The sequence below is a fragment of the Parus major genome, chromosome 7 (assembly GCF_001522545.3).
Source record: "Parus major isolate Abel chromosome 7, Parus_major1.1, whole genome shotgun sequence".
NCBI classification, from domain to species: Eukaryota; Metazoa; Chordata; class Aves; order Passeriformes; family Paridae; genus Parus; species Parus major.
In genome coordinates, this window is record NC_031776.1 from 36,282,209 (window position 1) to 36,292,551 (window position 10,343).

Sequence of the window (10,343 nt, forward strand, 5' to 3'; positions counted from 1 at the left end):
AATTTGGGGTTTTTTCCTCTCTGCACGGTATTTTGTTTCCATAGGAATAGTGCAAGCTCATCCCACCCCGAAATGTCACCTTTTAGGTACAACCCAAAAAGGGCTTTTCTAGGAACAAAGGATTTGAGCCCCTCCAAAGCAGTGACACGTGGGTGGACACAGCAGGACAGGCACAGTCCTGACAGGGGCACACTGGGGAGCCAGAAACCATCAGCACGGTGCATTTTGATTTGGGGTTGTATTCAATTATACTCTAGCAAGAAAGTGTTCTAAGAATAGAACTGAATAGGAAAAAAAACCCAGGGATTTTATTAAAATACACTGTACCAAGGAAGGGTTCTAATAATAGACCTGAATGGGAGAAAGGCAGGGCTTGGAACTGCTGTGGAGAGCAAAGTTACCCCTCTCCAATCCAGCTTTATCTGAAATTCCCCAAACCCCAGGGAGATGCTGTAAATTCAGAGCATCCTCCCTGCTCGTTAGCTGCTCATTAGCATATTTCACATTAGCATATGGCCAGGGCCCCAGCTGAAGTCCTGTGATATTTGCCAAACTCTGAGCTGCATGTGGCACTGAGTCACAGTCCCACACTGGCTGGGACTGGAAAGGACCTTGAAGCTCATCCTGTTCCTCCCCCTGCCACGGGCAGCGACACCTTCCACTGGAACATAAATAATTGTGCTTAAAAAATGTCATGGAACGGGGGAAACTGCACAGATTCCTCATGAAAGCACACATGAGATCAGTTAAATATAGCCCAGGCAGGCTCCTCACACAAGAACAATAAAATATTCCTACTGTCTCTCTTTAGCATCTCCAAATTCTGCCTGCTGCATCCATGGCAAAATCCAAATGGTTTTCCAGGATTGGATTTTGATTTCCATGATTCCACCACCCCCTCTCTCCATCTCCTCATTCCACCCCTCTCCCGTGGTGCCCACGCTGCTCCACCCACTCCTTTATTACCATGAAAATCACACTTCCACTCGCTCTTCCCATAACGTTCTGTATCCTTGGAGCAGGCTCGTTTTAGGTCCAAAGCTGTTCCATCTTCTCCTGCTCCAAACAGCCGCTCCTCACCTTCCACATCCTCCCCAGAGCCCTTCCCAAGTGGCTCCCTGCTGCTGGATGTTCCCTCTGCTGCAGTGATCCCAGCCCAGACATTCCTCATGGATAATTCCTAGGGCTGCATTCCTCTAAATTCCCCCTCAGCTTGCAGAAATATCAATATTATATCTTTATTTTACCCCAAATACACGCAGGCAGCGGCACCCTTCACTTCCTTCAGGAATATCTTCCAGTTCTTTTATTTCCCTACTCAATTCCAAAGGTTTTTTTTTTGTTGTCCAGGCCCTTGGCTTGAAGGCCACAGCTTCAAAGGTTCTAAATCCATGGATATATGCACACAAGAGCAGACTGCACCTTCCTAAACACTCATTTATTCCCACAGATCCTTCAAAACCAGCTGAGGGATCTCTTCAGAGATCTCCAAAGCGTGGAAACTCTCCTGTGGGGAAAAGTAAATTCTAATTTATTTTGGGAGTAAATTTAGGAGCCCCTTTTCCAAAGAGGGTCTTCAAGGAACGGGTCTGTCGTGAGGAAACCAGAAACATCCGGAGCTGTGAGTTCAGCCAAAGTTTAGGGATGATGTAAAAAGAAAGGTGGGGCCAAAAGGAGACATTTGAGTCAATGTAGGTACTGTAGAAATTCAGGGAATGATTCATTAGCCAAAAAAACCCTGAACCCCCTCTGCAGCTCTTTCCAAGGAGGTACATCCATAATTTATGTGGAACAGGAGTGGGCTGCAATTTCCCCCACGCTGCTCCTGCATAAATTACACCGGCTTGTGATTCCCCAGCTCCTGCTTCTCCTGCCTGTAAGAGGTAACCTCTCATTTCCCCATCACAGAAAGCACAGGCACTGTGAAAAACGGAAGGGGAAGGGTTTGGAGATGAAAGAACCCAGAGTTTCACTGGGGAAAGGTGAGAGGTTCTGGGGGATTCTCAGTTATTCCTCAGCACGGGCTACACAAACTCACTAAAGCCTCCTAAATCCCTGAGCACAGAGAGGACCCAGAGCACAGGATCATGAAGAAGTTTAAAACACCAAGAGATTTGGCATGGAGGGCTGGGAGCTGCTCTTGTGGATGGTTTGGAGCAGAAGAATCCTTGAATACGTGAAATAAATCCATAAAATATTTCATAAAACATCCAAGGCCAGGCTGGATGGGCTTTGGTGAGGCTTTGGAGCCAAGGGAATTTCCTCTGTGAAGGTTTGGCCCCTGAGAGAACCAAGTCAAGACAATCTCAGTGCCCTGCAGAACCCCCATAAATGACATCTCTGGAAAAATCCCTTGGAAAAAGGAGCGGGGCAGAGGCTGGAGATGAAGTGTCCATGGACAGGGCATCACGTGGCAGCAGGTGACTCCTGATGGCCTTTCTGCTGTCCCCTTGCTGCCACTTCTAGCACTAAACCTCACCCAAACTCTACAGGGACAAAGGAAAAGGACCAAACCAGAAAGAAAAAAGAAAGGGGAAAAAAAGGGATGAAAAGAGAGGAAGCTGCTCCAGGAGCAGTGAGTGTGGCTAGGACACATCCAACTGCTCCCTAAGGGAAAATTTTCCTTCCAGAACACCTAAGAGTGGGGGAATGAAGTGACAGAAGATGAATTGCAAAGAGTCACCCACTCCTTAGGGCCACTACCCACATTTTGTGCTCACAGACTCTTTGCACACAGACCAGAGACAGATTCCACCTCTCCTTTCCTGGTCTTTTTTCCCCCTCCTTTTCTCCTTCCTCTCACTTTTTTCCCTGCCCCTGGTTTTTGTCAGGTTTTGGGGAGCTCTTTATTTTTGTCCCTGAATGTTTTGCCATGGCCTGGCTGATGTGACACCCTGTCCACCGGGCAGCTCCCATCAGCTGGGGAAGGAGTGTCCCAACACTGTCACCTTTAAGGGACAAACACAAGCTGTGACACACAGAATGGGGAATAAAAGAGAGTAACAACATTCCCAGGAAAAACAGAAACAAACAAAATACAAAAAAACCCCCTACATGCTGTCCTTACCCGAGTTTAACTAGTTACTATAGTAAAAATTTGGGATTTCCCCTCTTCCCACTCTTTTTGCCTGGTACAAAAGTGGGTAATGAGGCAGCTGCTGAAATTCAGTGCAGAGGAAAGAGAGGCAGTGGTGAAAAGGAGAGAGCCAAGGCAAGGCCAGAGCTGCTGGAGGAGAGGATGGAAGTGGAGATGGAAGAGGAAAGGGAAGAGGAGCAGGGGCCAGGAGCTGCAGGAGGGGAAAGAGCCTCAAGCTGAGCTGAGGGAGGATTATGTGAAATGTGAAATGTCAAATGTTAAATGTTGAATGTTGAATGTTAAATGTCAGGATCAGTTCTTTCATGGCAGGGGCTGTAAAGTGCTGGAATGGGCTGGCCAGAGCAGCCAGGGGTCCCCACCCCTGGAGGGGCTCAGAGAACCTGTGGAGGTGACACCTGGGGACACGGGTCGGTGGTGACCACGGTGCTGGTTCATGTTACACTTGATGATCTTCAAGGTCTTTTCCAGCCTCAGTGATTCCATGACTCATTCCACAAGGACTCTTCCCACCCAGCGCTCGCCCCACGCTCTCCCATCTCCTCTTCCCCACCTTCCTGACGAGCTTTAACCCCAGCTCACTCTTCACTTCTGCTCCTCTCCCACACCTCCTGCTCCTCCGAGGAAGGGGGCTCCATTTGGAATTCCTGGATTCCCTCTCCTCCCAGCAAAGTGAGGATCATGTCCCAGCCCTCTGCCACCCCAGGTCACGCACATCTCCTTTACCCACGGCACGGATGGAGCTTTTCTCCCCCAGTCCTGACGGGTGGGGAGCAGGGAGAGGGAGCAGAAGCTTCTCCTGCTGGCCCAAGATGCTCAAAGCCAAAGCAGCAGGAGAATATTCCAGCCCTCACTGCCAGCAGGCTCTGGGAAGACGAATTCCTGCCTGGAGGTTTCATCATCTCGGGCCATTAACCTCGACTGGTCATCAAGACCTAAGAAATGCCAAGTGCTGAGGGCATTTTTATCACTCTGATGGATAAAAGTGAGGAGGAAAAAAAACCCCAGCAGGTTATGAAGTGTCTCCTAATGGGAAAATTAGTTCCCACTGATTTTCAGTGAGATTTTCAGAGGAGATCACCCAAGGAATGAACAGCCCAGCCAATTCCCGGTACAAACACTCCACTCGTGAACTTTGAGGTTCATGGAGGGAATTTGGCATAAAAGGCTCCAAAAACACCTCACAAAAATGGGAATGAACGTTTTATGTGTCAAGTGTTGTCCCCAAGAACCTTCTCCTGTCTCGTGCAGGTCCCCTAAGGCCTTGAGGCAGAAGTGAAGAATGAAACTCACCACAAGAACCTGGGCAAGCAAAATGCAAATCCAACTCAAGAGCGGAATTTGGTTGGAAAAGCCTCACGGAATCCGCCTTTCTCCTTGGAAACAGACACGTAACTCTGACGTTGTCGAGGTTTGCTGGAGTCACAAGTGAGGAACAGAACTGGGATTGACACAGCTGGGATTCTCCAGGTGTCTGATGCTGCTTCAGGTCACCCAGCAAATCCCAATAATCCCCCCAATAGAAGGACAGTCACGATTTCCAAAGGAGCGTTTTCAAGAGGATTATACAAAATTCCAGCCTGGAATTGTTTTACTGCCTTGCCTGGCTCAGGATCTCTGATTTTTCCAGGGATTTCAACCTGCAGATTTTTACTTAAGGATGTTAAATCTCTGATTTGGGACAAGGAAAGGTTTTCCCAGAAGCGTGATGCTCATCATGGAAGCCCCAAGGAAAGGGAATGCCAAGGGTTTATTACTCAGTGGGAATGGGATGGATGTAACTCCCAGGCTGTGTTTTCACCAGAACCTTTCAGTGTTTCACACCCTCCAGCCCAGATCTCACCAAAGCCCACCCAAAGCAAACAGCACAACCCCCAGGGCTGGGTGTGGGGACACCCAGGGAATGCTGGCACCAGAATTCCCCACAGCACCTCCCACAGAAGGGCTGAGGTGTGAAAGGTCCCAAAAACCCACGGGGTTTGTACCAGGGCAGAGAATGGGGCCAGGAGGGATCTCCAACCTCCCCCCATGCGTTCCCTTTCCTTTTCCTTTTCCCATTTTTATTAGAGGCTTGCTGTTCCCAATCCCATTTTATCTGGAGACCTCATCACCAGCAGCCAAAAATTAAACCAACAGAGGAAAGGCTGTTCTGATTCCCACTCTCTAAATTGGAATTGTCAAATTATCCATCAGTCATTATGCAGATGTTCAGTTGGGATATTGGGAAGGAATTCCTGGCTGGGAGGGTGGGGAGGAGCTGGGATGGATTTCCCTGGATCCCTGGAAGTGCCCAAGGCTGGATGGGGCTTGGAGCAGCCTGGGATGTGGGAGGTGTCCCTGATGGAATTGGATGAGCTTTAAAGTCCCTTCCAATCCAAACCAGTCTGGGATTCTTTTTATTCCATTTGATTATCAGCCAAAAACTCTTTTAATAGCAGATCTTTTTAACTTGGCTCAGGAATTTTAGATTTCATTTTCCTAGAGCTCTGCTTGATTACTGTTTAAAGCCAATTTGGAAGATTGTTCACAGCAGGCTTCCCCCCCTAACCCCAAAACCAACAGAAAGGAATTCAGCAGCTCTTTTTTTCCAGCTCTGTGGGTCCCCCAAAACCGAAGGGGTTTAGGATAAAAAGCTCTTTCTGTCTCTGCCATGTTCCTTTCAGAGGAACAGAACACATCTGAGCATGGTGTCCCAAGCAACCATCCCCTCTGCATCCTCCACAGCCCATGGGGTGTGTGTGGTGTCCACAGAAACGTCGGCACAGCCCCGGATCTCCTCCCAGGGGATCACTCCAGGCACCAGCCAGCAGAAATCCGGGGCCTGGAAACCAAACTGGTGGCACTGGGAGGAGCAGGAGGTGGGGATGGGGCTGCCCAGGGACCTTCAGTCCTGGATTTTATGGATTTAATTCAGAGTGGATCAGGTCGTGTCAGATTCCTGAATTCCTCATTGCAGGAATGGGGACAGCAAGAGCATCATGCATTTGTACCCACCCTATATATCTATTTATCTATCTATTGATCTATTGATCTATCTTTATATTTATATCCCTTTCAATATATATATTTACATATTTGTAAAGGTATTTTTAAATTATTTCATATTAAATATGGAAGGAGGACAGCAAGAGCATCATGCATTTGTACCCTATATATCTATTTATATATCTATTTATCTATTTATTTATCTATTTATCTATCTGTCTTTATATTTATATCCCTTTTAATATATATTTACATATTTTTAAAGGTAATTTTAATTCTTTCCTATTAAATGTTGAAGGAGGACAGCAAGAGTATCATGTGTTCATACCCTATCTATTTATATATTATAGATCTTTATATAGATATAGATATTTATATATCTATCTATCCATACATATATCCTTTTAAATGACATATATATTAATAAATAGAAAAAAATTCCTATTTACATGTTTGTAAAGGTATTTTTAAATTCTTTCCTATTAAATATTGAAGGGGGACAGCAAGAGCATCATGCAGTCATACCCTATATATATTTATATATATTTTTATATCCATATATATTTTAATATCCATATATATTTATATATATATTTTATACCTATGTATACATACATACATATACACATATGTGTATATAAATTCATACATATATATATATATGTATATATATATATCAATATTTACATCTTTGTAAAGGTATTTTTTTCATTCTTATCTATTAAATATTGAAGAGGGAAAGCAAGAGCATTGTGTACTCATACCCTATATATATATATATATATATATATATATGCTTTTATGTGTATATATTTACATGTTTGTAAAGGTATTTTTTAGTTCTTACTTATTAAATACCCAAGGGGGACATCAAGAGCATTGTGCATTCATATATAAATATATATATTTTTATATATTTTTTTAGATATCTATTTATAGATATATATCTTTATATATCTTTATACTTATATTTGCATTCATATTTCTATTTATACTTATATTTAGATTTATATTTTTATTTATATTTATATTTCTATTTATACTTATATTTCTATTTATACTTATATTTACATTTGTATTTATATTTACATTTATATTTGCATTTATATTTATATTTACATTTATATTTATATTTGCATTTACATTTATATTTACATTTACATTTATATTTATATTTACATTTATACCCTTTTTAATCCCTTATTTCCACACCTTTGAAGGTGTTTTTTTCCTCTCACCTCCGGAACATCCCCTGTTCACATCCTGCTCCCATTCCTGCGCTCCCACCACGGAAATGCCTCCTTGGGATAACGCTGCTCGCCTAAAGAGAATTCATTTTATAGGTCACGCTCCACAGAGCCACGTAAACAAACACCCACTGCTGCTGCAGACACACAGATCGCTCCCAAATCCCACAAATTTGGGGTGAGGAGCAGCCAAATCCTATTTTTTCTCCATCCCTACGTAGCTCTCTATTAATATCTGACTTTTCTTGGGTGACTTTCGGCTATTTCCAAGCCCAAAGCTCGTTGCCATGGAGACAATAAGCCGGTCAGCACATCTGCTGGGGAACGGGACACGGCCTTTGGGAAGGCATGATTCCAAAGGCTCCCGCTTTTCCGCATCCACGGAACGGATCCCGTTAATTCCAACAATTCCAGGAATTCCAGAGCCGCTGCTCTGTGATCTGACCCCACACATGGATGGTGTCCCAATTCCATGGGAACTGCGCCACCGGGGACACCTCAGCGTGGACATCCCCCCTGGAACTGCTCCGAGGTTCTGGAGGATCCAAAGGCAGCCAAAAATAAACAGCTGGGGGATTTTTCCTTGGGAAAAACACAGCCACCACCGGGATTTGCTTGCAAACACATCGCTTCCTACCGGAGCACCGAGTGAGAGCTTAATTGGGGATTCAATAAGAACATTAAGAAACATTCAATTAAGCCTCCTGGTGCCACAGAGATTCCCAGCCACGCAGTTTCCAGAGGAAAAACGGGAATGTGCAGAAGGCTGATGGCTTCGGCGCGGCCGCGGTGATGACAGATTTGAGGAGAGAAGCCAATTTTCCTACTCCCTGTTTTATAATTAAAAGGGAAAAAAAGAAATCCATTTCATTTCCTTTTACTGTTATTTCAACCTTGTGAAAGTTCATGGAGTCACAGAATATCCTGAGTGGGAAAGGAGCCACGGGATCATGGATCCGGCTCCTGGCCCTGCACAGACACCCCAAATTCCCACCCTGGGCATCCCAATTGCTGCTGGAGCTCTTGGGAATGTGCCAGCACCCTCAGGGGGAAGAACCTTGCCCTGATCTCCAGCTCCATGAAGGACAAGCTCCAAATCCATCAGTTTCCCTGCAGGAAACTCTGGGAGAGGTCCCAGCTGCTCACCCCATCGCTGTGACCGTATCCACAGGGGCTGCATCCCAGGGAACTGATGGAGTCACGTCCTCTGCATGTCCTGGGAGACTCATGCTCACCTGGAGCTGCCCAGCTCAGCGCCTTCCACACTGGAAGCTGTAGGGAAGGGGGCCTTGAATCCACAGCCCTCATTTTCCCAGGAATTCCTCACCAAAGGCATTCCAAAATCCCAGCTCTGCCCCTTGGCGGGGTGGTTTCCCTCCAGCTGCCAGCTGACAATTCCATGCAAGCTCCCCAGTCCATCACAGGGAATTCCTACCATGGATTGTCCCAGTGCAGCCCTGCATGGCCCCAGAGATCAAACCATTCCCAAAAAACACCTGGAATTCACCTCAGGCCATGAGCACTGACAAACCAACAGCATCAGGTGTCCAGGCCAGGCTGGCCACCGGGGCTTGGAGCACCCTGGGAGAGTGGGAGGTGTCCCTGTCCATGGCAGGGAGCTGGAATGGGATGGGATTTAAGTCCCTTGCAGCCCAAACTATTCCAGGATTCCAATATCCTGTGACATCAGCAGGAGGAAGCACAGCTTTCCCCCAGAGCTGCAAGGTCCTTCTGTAAAGCTGTTGGAAACTCTGTGGTGCTGAACGCAGGAGGAAACCTCAAACCTGAGGGAAAGTCAAGCAGAACACCCTGAGAACATTGATTTCAACCTCAAACCTGAGGGAAAGTCAAGCAGGACACCCTGAGAACATTGATTTCAACCTCAAACCTGAGGGAAAGTCAAGCAGGACACCCTGAGAACATTCATTTCACCTCAAGCCTTAATCCCCCTCCTTGATTCAACCTAAATATTTGGATTAACAAAGTCAAACCTCGACTTTTACAAACTAAATCCACTGTTACTTCATCAAATGGCGTGACCTGAGAGCTGCCAGTGAGCTGAGCACCCTGATTTCAGCAGGGATGAGGCACAACCACAACCCCAGCCAGGGCTGCTGCTCTGGGGAGAGAGGGCTCAGCCTTTTATTCACCTGTCAAATGCTGAAACAGCTCCTGAGCGAGGAAAATAAGAGCTCAGCCTAAGGAATAATCATATTCCATGACACTAAGCTGTATTTTAGAAATTAATGACTCATGGCAGGATTGAGCTCATCCTGCTAAATTACTGAACCTCTGCTCTGCTCCTCTGCAGACACGTTTTATTCTCCATGTAATCAGCGCTGGATTTTGAGGAATGCCTGGATCACTGCAGGTTCCCACTGGAATGGACCCTGCTCCCAGCAGCATCAGCCTCCAGAAGAGACCACAATCCCCAGGTGATGCTCTGAGGAAAAGCATTTCGGTACCAAAAAAAAAAGCAGAATTCTGGGAAGAATTCAGATGCACCTCGAAAAGTTCATCAAGAAAGGGTCACTGACATGCAGATCCCGATGGAAACAAGGCCACAAAACTCTTTTTAGAGATTCTAAATTCTTTTGTCGCAATATCCTCAACCTTTAAAGTGTTGTTAGAGCCTGGGAGCTGCTCTAGTAACAGAAAATGCTCTTCTCTTCCTCTCAATATTACACAGGAAAAATGATATTTAAAAAGGGGAAGCACTGCCAGAGATGCAGCACCAGGTGTAACTAAGTCTCAAAAGAAAATTGGCTTTAACCTCAACTATCTCTAAAGAAGCAGCAAAAAAATCCTTCCAGAAATAAAACTGCACATCTAAATATAGTTTTGTGCAAAGTTAAATGTCCTTGGGCTGCTCAGGGACACTCAGTGGCTTCACTTGAAGTCTCTGGAACAAGCTGGGAAGGATTTCCACTGATTCCTATGAATGTTTCAAGGAGATTTTATTACAAGGCCCTGCTGGTGCCAAAAAATCCTCTGAAATCACTGAGTCCAACTGTCCC